Below are 12,791 nucleotides of genomic sequence, written 5' to 3'. Positions count from 1 at the left end.
GGCCTTGTTCTGACTGATGATATTGAGCTTTTCCATCGTCTCTTTCCTCAGATGCAGTCAATTTGATTTCTGTGTGTTCCATCTGGCGAGGTCCATGTGTATTAAAAAAAAAACCCCACTGCCATTGAGTCTATTCCAACTCATAGAGACCCTATAGGACAGAGTAGAACTGCCACATAGAGTTTTCAAGGAGCGCCTGGCGGAATCAAACTGCTGACCTCTGGGTTAGGAGCCATAGCACTTAACCACTACGCCACCAGGGTTTCCATGTGTAGTCACTGTTTATGTTGGTGAAAGAAGGTATTCGCAACAAAGAAGTTGTTGGTCTTGCAAAATTCTATCATTTGATCTCCGGCATTGTTTCTATCACCAAGGTCATATTTTCCAACTACTGATCCTTCTTCTTTGTTTCCAACTTTTGCATTCAAACTGCCAGTAATTATCGATACATCTTGATTGCATGTTGGATCACTTTCAGACTGCAGCAGCTGATAAAAATCTTCTATTTCTTCATCTTTGGCCCTAGTGGTTGGTGCGTAAATTTGAATAATAGTCATATTAACTGGTCTTCCTTGTAGGCATATGGATATTATCCTATCACTGACAGCATTGTACTTCAGGATAGATCTTGAAACTTTTTTTTGAGGATGAATGCAACACCATTCCTGTTCGAGTTATTACTCCCAACATAGTAGACTATATGATTGTCCGATTCAAAATGGCCAATACCAGTCCATTTCAGCTCACTAATGCCTAGGATATCGATGCTTATGTGTTCCATTTCATTTTTGACAATTTCCAATATTCTTAGATTCATACTTCATACATTCCAGGTTCCAATTATTAATGGATGTTTGCAGCTATTTCTTCTCATTTTGAGTTGTGCCACATCAGCAAATGAAGGTCCTGAAAGCTTTGCTCCATCCACGTCATGAAGGTTGACTCTACTTTGAGGAGGCAGCTCTTCCCCAGTCGTCTTTTGAGTGCCTTCCAACCTGGGGGGCTCATCTTCCAGCACTACATCAGACAATGTTTTCCTGGTATTCATAAGGTTTTCACTGGCTAATGCTTTTCAGAAGTAGGCTGCTGGGTCTTTCTTCCTAGTCTGTCTTAGTCTGGAAGCTCAGCTTAAACCTGTCCTCCATGGGTGACCCTGCTGGTATCTGAATACTGGTGGCATAGCTTCCAGCATCACAGCAACACATAAGCCCCACATTACGAAAAACTGACAGACACGTGGGGGTAATAGCTTTGATGCATTGAACACTAGTGACCACAGACCAGACGAGTTGTGGAATGACATCAAGGACATCATCCATGAAGAAAGCGAGAGGTCACTGAAAAGACAGGAAAGAAAGAAAAAACCAAGAAGGATGTCAGAGGAGACTCTGAAACTTGCTCTTGAGCATCTAGAAGCTAAAACAAAAAGAAGAATTAATGACGTAAAAGAACCAAAGAGAAGATTGCAAAGGGCCTCTTGAGAAGACAGAGTAAAGTATTATAAAGACATGTGCAAAGAGCTGGAAATGGAAAACCAAAAGGGAAGAACACACTCTGCGTTTCTCAAGCTGAAAGACCTGAAGAAAAAATTCAAGCCTCAAGTTGCGATAGTGAGGGATTCCATGGGGACAATAATAAACGACACAGGAAGCACCAAAAAAAAAAAAAAGGAAGGAATACACAGAATCATTATACCAAAAAGAATTAGTCGATATTCAACCAGTGGTACTGAAGGAAGAACTCCAAGCTGCTCTGAAGGCATTGGCAAAAAACAAGGCTCCAGGAATTGACAGAATATCAATTAAGATGTTTCAACAAACAGATGCAGCGCTGGAGGTGCTCACTCATCTATGCCAAGAAATATGGAGGACAGCTTCCTGACCAACTAACTGAAAAAGATCCATATTTATGCCTATTCCAAAGAAAGGTGATCCAACTGAATGTGGAAATTATACAACAATATCATTAATATCACACACAAGTAAAATTTTGCTGAAGATCATTCAAAAACAGCTGCAGCAGTATATCGACAGGGAACTGCCAGAAATTCAAGCTGGTTTCAAAGAGGAGGTAGAACCAGGGATATCATTGCTGATGTCAGATGGATCCTGGCTGAAAGCAGAGAATACCAGAAGGATGTTCACCTGTCTTTTATTGACTTTTATTCGACTGTGTGGATCATAACAAACTATGGGTAACATTGCGAAGAATGGGAATTCCAGAACACTTAATTGTGCTCATGAGGAACCTTTACGTAGATCAAGAGGCAGTTGTTCAGACAGAACAAGGGGATACTGATTGGTTTAAAGTCAGGAAAGGTGTGTGTCAGGGTTGTATTCTTTCACCATGCCTATTTAATCTGTGTGCTGAATAAATAATACAAGAAGCTGGACTATATGAAGAAGAACGGGGCATCAGGATTGGAGGAAGACTCATTAACAACCTGCGTTATGCAGATGACACAACCTTGCTCGCTGAAAGTGAAGAGGACTTGAAGCACTTACTAATGAAAATCAAAGACCACAGCCTTCAGTACGGATTACACCTCAACATAAAGAAAACAAAAATCCTCACAACTGAACCAATAAGCAACAGCAACATCATGAAAAACGGAGAAAAGATTGAAGTTGTCGAGAATTTCATTTTACTTGGATCCACAATCAACAGCCATGGAAGCAGCAATCAAGCAATCAAAAGACGCATTGCATTGGGCAAACCTGCTGCAAAGGATCTCTTCAAAGTGTTGAAGAGCAAAGACGTCACCATGAAGATTAAGGTGCACCTGTCCCAATCCATGGTATTTTCACTCGCATCATATGCATATGAACGCTAGACAATGAACAAGGGAGAGCGAAGAAGAGTTGATGCCTTTGAATTGTGGTGTTGGCAAAGAATAGTGAATATACCATGGACTGCCAAAAGAGAGAACAAATCTGTCTTGGAAGAAATGCAGCCAGAATGCTCCTTAGAGGCCAGGATGGCGAGACTGCATCTTACATACTTTGGACATGTTGTCAGGAGGGATCAGTCCCTGGAGAAGGACATCATGCTTGGCAGAGTACAGGGTCAGCGGAAAAGAGGAAGACCCTCAATAAGTTGGACTGACACAGTGGCTGCTACAATGAGCTCAAGCATAACAATGATTGTAAGGATGGCGCAGGACCGGGCAGTTTCGTTCTGTTGTGCATAGGGTCACTATGAGTCAGAACCGACCCGACGGCACCTGACAACAACAACAATGTACTCCTAATTGCTCTCCCCCTAATGAGATAGTCGTCTCCTTCCTTCCACTCTATCTTTTCATGTCCATTCCACCAGCTTCTGACCCTCTCTGCCCTCTCATCTCACCTCCAGAGAGGAGGTGCCAACATAGTCACAATTGTCTGCTTGATCCAAGAAGCTCATTCTTCACCAGCATCTTTTTATATCCCACTGTCCAGTCCAATCCCTGTCTGAAGACTTACGTTGGGAATTGTTCCTGTCTTGGGCTAACAGGAGGTCTGGGGGCCATGACCACCAGGGAAATTCCAGTCTCAGTAAGACCATAAAGACTGGTCTTTTTATGGGAAATTGTGGTCTGCATCCCACTGCTCTCTTGCTCACTCAGGGGTTCTCTGTTTTGTTTCCTGTCAGGGCAGTCATCGGTTCTAGCTGGGCACCATCTAGTTCTTCTGGTCTCAGGCCGATGTGGACTTTGGTTTATGTGGCCCTTTCTGTCTCTTGGGCTCATAATTACCTTGTGTCTTTGGTGTTCTTCATTCTCCTTTGCTCCAGGTGGGTTGAGGCCAATTGATGCATCTTGGATGGCCACTTGCTAGCATTTAAGACCCCAGATGCCACTCTCCAAAGTGGGATGCAGAATGTTTTCTTAATAGATTTTATTATGCCAGTTGACAAGAAACCACGGTCCCCAATCCCCCGCCCCTGCTACACTGCCCTTGGAAGCTCTCAGGTTATTCAAGAAACTTATTTTCTTTTGTTTTAGTCCAGTTGTGCTGGCCTCTCCTGTATTGTGTGTTGTCTTTTCCTTCACCTAAAGTTGTTCTTATCTACTAATTCTTTTTTTTTAATCTCATTAGTGAATACCACCCTCCCTCTGGTAACCATCAAAGAATGTTTTCTTCTCAGTTTAAACTATTTCTTGAGTTCTAATAATAGTGATCTTATACAATATATGTCCCTTCATAACTGTCTAATTTCACTCAGCATAATGTATTCCAGATTCTTCCATATTATGAAATGTTTCACAGATCCATCACTGTTTCACTCATCCATCGATGAGAAATATTCCGCTGTGTGAATATACCATAATTTATTTATCCATTCATCCGTCGATGGTCACATTGGTTGCTTCCATCTTTTTGCTATGTAAACAGTACTGCAATGAACATGGGTGTGCATATATCTGTTCGTGTCTAGGCTCTTATTTCTCTGAGATATATTCCAAAGAGTAGGATTTCTGGATCATATGGTAGCTCTATTTCTGCCTTTTTAAGGAAGTGCTGAATTGATTTCCAAAGTGGTTGTACGATTTTACACTCCCGAAAGCAGTGTATAAGTGTTCTAGTCTCTCCACAACCTCTCCAACATTGATCATTTTGTATTTTTTGGATTAATGCCAACCTTGTTGGAGTGAGATGGTATCTCATTGTAGTTTTGATTTGCATTTCTCTAATGGCTAATGATCGTATTTCCTCAGTTATCTGTTAGCTATCCGAATGTCTTCTTTAGTGAAGTGTCTGTTCATATCTTTTGCCCATTTTTTAACTGGATTATTTGTCTTTTTGTAGTTGAGTTTTTCCAGTATCATGAAGATTTTAGAGATCAGGTGCTGATCAGAAATGTCATAGCTAAAAACTTTTTCCCAGTCTGTAGGTAGTCTTTTTACTCTTTTGGTGAAGTCTTTGGATGAGCATGGGTGTTTGATTTTTAGGAGCTCCCAGGTATCTAGTTTTATTTTTCTTCATTGTTAGAAATGTTTTGTATACTGTTTATGCCATATATTTGGGCTCCTAACATTGTCCCTATTTTTTCTTCCATGATCTTTATTGTTTTAGATTTTCTATTCAGGTCTTTGATCCATTTTGAGTTCATTTTTGGGCATGGAGTGAGGTATGGGCCTTGTTTCATTTTTTTGCAGATGAATATCCAGTTATGCCAGCACCATTTGTTCAAAAGACTTTCTTTTCCCCATTTAACTGATTTGGGGCCTTTGTCAAATATCAACTGCTCATATGTGGGTGGATTTATGTCTGGATTCTCAATTCTGTTCCATTGATCTTTGTACCTATTGTACTAGTACCAGGTTGTTTTGACTACTGTGGTGGTATAATAGGTTCTAAAATCAGGTAGAGTGAGGCCTCCCACTTTGTCCTTCTGTTTTAAGTAATGATTTACTTACCCGGGGCCTCTTTCCCTTCCATATGAAGTTGGTGATTTGTTTCTCCATCTCATTAAAGAATGTCGTTGGAATTTGGATCAGAATTACGTTAAATCCATTGGTCACCTTTGGTAGAATAGACATTTTTACAGTGTTAAGTCTTCCTATCCATGAGCAAGGCATGTTTTTCCACTTATGTAGGTCTCTTTTGGTTTCTTGCAATAGTGTTTTGTAGTTTTCTTTGTATAAGTGTTTACTTCTCTGGTAAGATTTATTCCAAAGTATTTTATCTTCTTGGGGGCTACTGTAAATGGTATTATTTGGTGATTTCCTCTTCGATGCTCTTTTTGTTGGTATAGAGGAATCCAACTGATTTTTGTATGTTTATCTTGTATCCCGATACTCTGCTGAACTCTTTTACTAGTTTCAGTAGTTTTCTGGAGGATTCCTTAGGGTTTTCTGTGTATAAGATCATGTCATCTGCAAATAGAGATAATTTTACTTCTTCCTTACCAATCTGTATGCTCTTTATTTCTTGATCTAGCCTAAGTGTTAGGCTAGGACCTCCAGCACAATGTTGAATAAGAGCGGTGATAAAGGGCATCCTTGTCTGGTTCCCGATCCCAGGGGGAATGTTTTCAGGCTCTCTCCATTTAGGATGATGTTGGCTGTTGGCTTTGTATAAATGCCCTTTATTATGTTGAGGAATTTTCCTTCTATTCCTAATTTGCTGAGAGTTTTTAATCATGAATGGGTGTTGGACTTTGTCAAATGCCTTTTCTGCATCAGTTGATAAAATCATGTGATTCTTGTCTTTGGTTTTATTTACATGATAAAAAAAAATTTGTTGCATTAATTGTTTTTCTAATGTTGAGCCATCCCTGCATACCTATTATAAATTTCACTTGGTTACACTGAATTATTTTTTTGAAATGATGAATTCTATTGGCTAGAATTTTTTTGAGGGATATATGTCTGTAATATTCTTTTTTTGTGGTGTCTTTACCTCATGTTGTTATCAGGGATATGTTGACCTCATAGAATTAGTTTGGGAGTATTCTGTCCTTTTCTATGCTCTGAAATACCTTTAGTAGTAGTGGTGTTAACTCTTCTCTGAAAGTTTAGTAGAACTCTGCAGTGAAGCCATCCAGGCCAGGGCTTTTCTTTGTTGTTGTTGGGAGTTTTTTGATTACCTTTTTTTTTTTTTTATGGGTCTATTTAGTTGTTCTAGGTCTGTTTGTGTTAGTGTAGGTAGGTAGTGTTTTTCTTGGAGTTCATGCCTTTCTTCTAGGCTTTCAAATTTGTTAGAGTACAATTTTTTTTATAGTAATCCGATATGAGTCTTTTAATTTCAGTTGGTCTGTTGTAATATTGCACATCTCATTTCTTATTTGGGTTATTGGCTTCCTCTCCTTTTTTTCTTTTGTCAATTTGGCCAATGGCTTATCAATTTTTTAATTTTTTCAAATAACCAGCTTTTGGTCTCGTTAATTATTCCAATTGTTTTTCTCTTTTCTATTTCATTTAATTCTGGTTTAATTTTTATTATGTGCTTTCTTCTGGTGCCTAATGGTTTCTTTTGTTGCTCTCTATTTGTTCAAGTTGTAGGGATAATTCTTTGATTTTGGCCCTTTCTTCTTTTTTTATATCTTATTGATATAAATTGATCTCTGAGCACTGCTTTAACTGTGTCCCAAAGCTGCTAACCAAAGGGTCGGCAGTTCGAAGGTTCTGACAGGAAGTGTTTTAATTCTCACTGGTTTCTATGAATTTCTTTATTCCATCCTTAATATATTCTATATTCCAGTCTTTTTTGAGCTGGATACTGTTCAGTTTCCAAGTGTTTGATTTCTTTTTCTTGCTTTTTCTGTTATTGATTTCTACTTTTATGGCCTTATGGTCAGAGAAGATTCTCTGTACTATTTCAATGTTTTGTATTCTGCTAAGGCTTGCTTTATGGCCTAATATGTGGTATATTCTAGAGAATGTTCCATGTGCATTGGAAAAGAACATATACTTGGCTGCTGTTCGGTGGCGTGATCTGTACATGCCTATGAGGTCAAGTTGGTTGATTGTGGCATTTGGACCTTCCGTGTCTTTACTGAGCTTCTTTCTGGGAGTCCTGTCCTTCATTGAAAGTGGTGCGTTCAAGTCTCCTAGTATTATTGTGGAGCTGCCTATCTCACTTTTCAGGGCTGATAGAGTTTGTTTTATGTATCTTGCAGCCCTGTCATTGGGTGAAAAAATATTTAATATGGTTATATCCTCCTGGTATATTGTCCCTTTTATCATTATTTAGTGTCCTTCCTTATCATTTATGATGGATTTAACTTTAAAGTCTATTATGTCAGAAATTAATATTGCCACTTCTGCTCTTTTTTGATTGTTGTTTGCTTGATATATTTTTTCCATCCTTTGAGTTTTAGTTTGTTTGTGGCTCTAAGTCTCTTGTACAGAGCATATAGACTGGTCATGTTTTTTAATCCATTCTGCCACTCTCTGTCTCTTTATTGGTGCATTTAGTCCATTTACATTCAGCATAATTATGGATAGGTATGAATTTAGTGCTATCATTTTGATGTCTTTTTTTGTTTGTTGTTGACAGTTTCTTTTTCCCACTTAATTTTTTTGTGCTGAGTTGTTTATATCATGTCTTCCTCATATTCATTATTGTTGCATTTGTTTCTGCTGAGTCTCTTTTTTTTTTGTATTTTATTTTGATGTGTAGGATAGTTTGTCTTCTTTGTGGTTACCTTCATATTTACCCCTATTTTTCAATATTTAAACCTAACTTTAATTTTTTTGTATCGCCTTGTCTTCCTTTTGATATGAAAGATCTATGACTACGTTTCTTAGATCCTCTTTATTCTTTTAATGTTTTCTTCTTTTACGTAATAATATCTCTGTTTCTCTGTTTTGTGCATTTTTTTATCTTTCTTTATTTTTGTGACTTTCCTATCTGAGTTGAAATCTGATTGCTCTGTCCAGTGTTCTAGTCTTGGATTGATTCCTGGTATTATTGATTTTCTAACCAAAGAGCTCCCTTTAGCATTTCTTGTAGTTTTGGTTTGGTTTTTACAAATTCCCTAAACTTCTGTTCATCTGGAAATGTCCTAATTTCACCTTCGTATTTGAGAGACAGTTTTGATGGATATATGATTCTTGGCTGGCAATTTTTTCCATCAATGGTTTATATAAATCATCCCTTTGCCTCCTTGCCTGCGTGGTTTCTGCCGAGTAGTCCAAGCTTATTTTTTGACTGTCCTTTGTAGGTGTCTTTTCATTTATCCCTAGCTGCTCTTAAAATTCTCTCTTTATCTTTGGTTTTGACAAGTTTGATTATAATATGTCTTGTTGACTTTCTTTTAAAATATACCTTATGTGGAGTTTGATAAGCATCTTGGATAGATACCTTCTCATCCCTTACAATATCAGGGAAGTTTTCTGCCAACCAGTCTTCAACAATTGTATCTGTATTTTCTATTATCTCTCCCTGTTGTGGTGCTCTAATCGCTCTTAAGTATTTCTTGTGAGAGTTCCACATGATTCTCAAGTTTTCTTCATTTTTATAAATTATTTCATCTGATTTTGCTTCAAATATATTGGTGGCAACTGCATTATCTTCAAGTTCACCAATTCTGCCTTCCACTTGCTCAATTCTAGTCCTTTGATTTTCTATTGTCTAATTCTGTGATTTTATTGTTAATCTGCTGAATTTATGATTGCTGCCTGTCTATGGGTTTTCCTAGCTTATTAAACTTTTCATTATGTTTCATTTCTTCAACTGCTTTATCTGTGTGTTCATTTGCTTGTTCTGTATATTGCCTGATTTCCTTCCTGATGTCTTAAAGGGTTCCGTATATTAATCTTTTGTATTCTGCCTTCAGTAATTCCAGGAAGGCACTTTCATCTAGAATATCCCTGGATTCTTTTTTTTTTAGAGCTTGTTGAGGCGATCATGGTCTGTTTCTTTATGTGACTTGATATTGACTGTTTTCTCCAAGCCATCTATAAGTTATTGTATTAGTTTATTTTATGTTTGTTTACTGTATTGTAGCTTCTTGCTTTGTTTTGTTTTGGTATGCCCAGATGGGTTGCTTGAGTAAGCTAACTTGATTATTTTCACCTTTGGAGCTCTGAGGTCCTGTTCTCAGCTGGCTAGAGCTGTTATCAGTTATATCAGTCTAGAAGTCCATTCATTTTTCTTGTATAAATTCAGCTCAGATGTCCAGGTAGCTGATTATCAAGTGTGTGGTACAGACTCCATCCTAGAGTCTTCAAGGGGCAGGGATGATTGGTGTAGGTACCAGCATCTGGTTGCAGCAGAGGGTCACGGTCCGAACAAAGAAGAGGGCTAAGAATCCATCCCCCAAGTGTCTCTGAGAAAAGTGTGTCCCTGTTCCCTACAGCATACAAGTAGGTGGGTTCTGCAGACAGATCACGGGCACCTAATATTTTTGGCTATAAGGACTGGGAGGTACCAGTTATCCTTGGACCCCTGTCGTGGGTGGCTGGGTGACCCGAGTGGAACCACCAGTCCTTAGGCCCCTGATATGGGTAGGTGAGGACCCTGTATAATAGGCAAAGTGGTGTTAAACATCAAACACCTACCTCTCCACTGCACAGCTGAAACTGTTGTAGTCTGCCAACAAGGCCTATTCTCCTGAAATAGTCTCACACAGGTCCATGCAGAAGGGAAAGGTACTCAGAGTCCATGACTCTCTATGCCAGAACAGGAGCCACTTCCATCCTGAGCTCCCCTGGTTAGTGGAGCTGCCTAATTATCTTTTCCCCCACTTGCAATTTTATTCCTTTTGCAAGGCTGGGATGATGGCTTTAGCGCTCAACAGGGCCTATCTCAGGCCCAGGGAAATCAACAGCCACTGAAGCTGGCTTGGGGGCCAGGGGCTCGGTAAAATATATGCAAGCACTTAGATTTTGCTGAGAGCACCATTCTCTGGTTCCAGAGGTGTGAGTAGGCTGTGTGGCTGGCTGCTTCTTGAGTAAACTGCAGCTGAACACTAGTATCAGCCTGCCACAGCCACTCCTGGGATTGGTGCCTGAGGGCTCCCCACGATTCCTGTCTGGTAAATCCTCTCTGCTTCTGAACCATCTCTTCCTCCCCCGCCACTCAGTTCGTGTTCTGTCTTTGGCTCTTAGCTTGTCATAAGTATACTCATTTCACTTGTTTTTTCAGGTCTTTGTTGTAAGAGGAATCCCCGACTATTCCACCCTCTTGGCCCCGCCTCTACTTATAGTTTTCTTGCTGATTGTTTAAAATTATGTAGGAAGAGAAATGACTGGGATTTAGCATAGAAACATCTTGAGGCCACCTAGAATGGAATCTACCAACATCCATTCTGGTAAGAGTAAGAATTCATAGTCTAGCCATTGGGGATGGAGGTCCCCTGTCCTCTGTAATCCCACCAGTCTATGAACATGAGTGGATTTGTTGTGAAGGATGTTGAATGTTGAAAGAAGATGACAACAGTAAATGGTATATCTACACATTGTACCACCATCTGGTTAAATTCTCTTCTGTCGAAAAAATGTACTGCTGCTTCCTAGTTGTCTTTGTGTTATTGTTGTTGTTGTGTGCCATTGAGTAGATTCCAATGTACAGTGACTCTATAGAACATAGAACTGTACCATAGTGTTTCCAAAGAGTGGCTGGACTATAGATACCACCTTTTCATAAACTCTTAGAAGGCCCTCTTATTTCTGTGATCTTTAATATCTAGGATCTGTTGTCTTTGTTATTAGCTGCCATTGTGTCACTACCCGCCCTCTCACGGCAACCCCATGTATAAGAGGATTAGCCCATTGTGATGGACAGGGTTTTCATTTGCTAATTTTTGGAAGTAGATCATCAGGCCTTTCTTCCTACTGTGCCTTAGTCAGGAAGCTCCACTGAAAGCAATGCAGCATCACAGCAACACACAAGTCTCTACTGAGGTGCATTGGCTGGGAATTGAGCCCCGATCCCCTGCACTGAAAGTGAAAATTTTACCATTGTGGAGGTGAGAATTCTACATCTGCATCACTACTACCTACATATCTAGGATCTGATACTTCTCTATATGTTCTTGACCACAAAGAGTAAGTAATTTCTCTGTTGTTTTCATTCTCTGATGACTTCCTCTCCAACTCACTAGACTGAGGTGAACATCTGTCTCAGATTCACCTCCTTTCTCAATATGGAAACCCTGTGTGAAGGTGCCCTGGGATAGAATGTTGCTCAGCCTCCAGAAAGAGCAACTTTGTAGATTATATCACCATTAGATGGGGGAGAGTATTATGTATAAAATGAGACATTCAGAGGGATGGTGCTTTTACCATCCCTTTTATTTGCATGTAACAGAATGTTATTTAAACATGACTAGCATATTTTTTAAATTTATTTAGCATATAAAGGAAATTGCTGATAGGCAGCAACAGGTAATCTTATAATTACCAGCAAAATAAAATATCATATAAGGGAAACTTAGGGACATAAAAGGACTCCCTATCACTCATTGTGATGTATTGCATCTTGCATCTGCTTCTCTGCATAGTGTCTTTACTCTCACTTTTCACTATAGGCCAGCTTTTTTCTACTTACATGTGGTTTCTCTGTTCCCAAAACCTTCAGTGAGTTTCAGCTGTTGCTATCCATGGTCACAGACTGTAACCAAAAAAGGAATCTATCTGACGATCGTCATCATCTCACCAATTACATATCAGTCACTGTCTCAAATCCAGATTTCTAAGACAGATAATCTGATTGGCTTCTCTCATGTCAACTCTCTACCCAAGTCCGTTAAATTAAACTGTGTCAAGTGGTTATGGGGTTGCGCCTTTTGTGAAACTGTGTGAGAAAGATTCCCTAAAAGTTATGTGAGCAAGAAGTCAATATTTCTGTATTCTATTCTGTCTTCTTTTTTTTTTTTAATTTATTCTGACATTCCAAGAAGAAAGAAGTAAATCTAACAGTCAAGAGCTGTGTTTGGAAGGTAATCTCCCTCTCTATATTATAATTTCATATTTAACAGTCTTTTAGCATAAGAGGTGCAGACATACTTGTCAATAGAAAGGATAATCAGCATAATAACCACGTATTTATTGATAAATTGACATTTTAGTTCTATTACCACTGGGTACTCATTAAGTTCAGTTTCTAGTCTAGCAAGGAGAAGGACAAGATGCTGAATTGTGGAGCATTTAACAAGGAGTTATCTCCCACCAAGACAGGAACGTTGGTTTTATTCTTTTTTTTTTTATATTAACTTTTATTGAGCTTCAAGTGAATGTTTACAAATCAAGTCAGACTGTCACATATAAGTTTATATACACCTTACTCCGTACTCCCACTTGCTCTCCCCCTAATGAGTCAGCCCTTCCAGTCTCTCCTTTCGTGACAATTTTGCCAGCC

The sequence above is a fragment of the Elephas maximus genome, chromosome 6, assembly GCF_024166365.1.
Source record: "Elephas maximus indicus isolate mEleMax1 chromosome 6, mEleMax1 primary haplotype, whole genome shotgun sequence".
In the NCBI taxonomy this organism is placed as follows: Eukaryota; Metazoa; Chordata; class Mammalia; order Proboscidea; family Elephantidae; genus Elephas; species Elephas maximus.
This window is presented reverse-complemented; position numbering follows the sequence as displayed.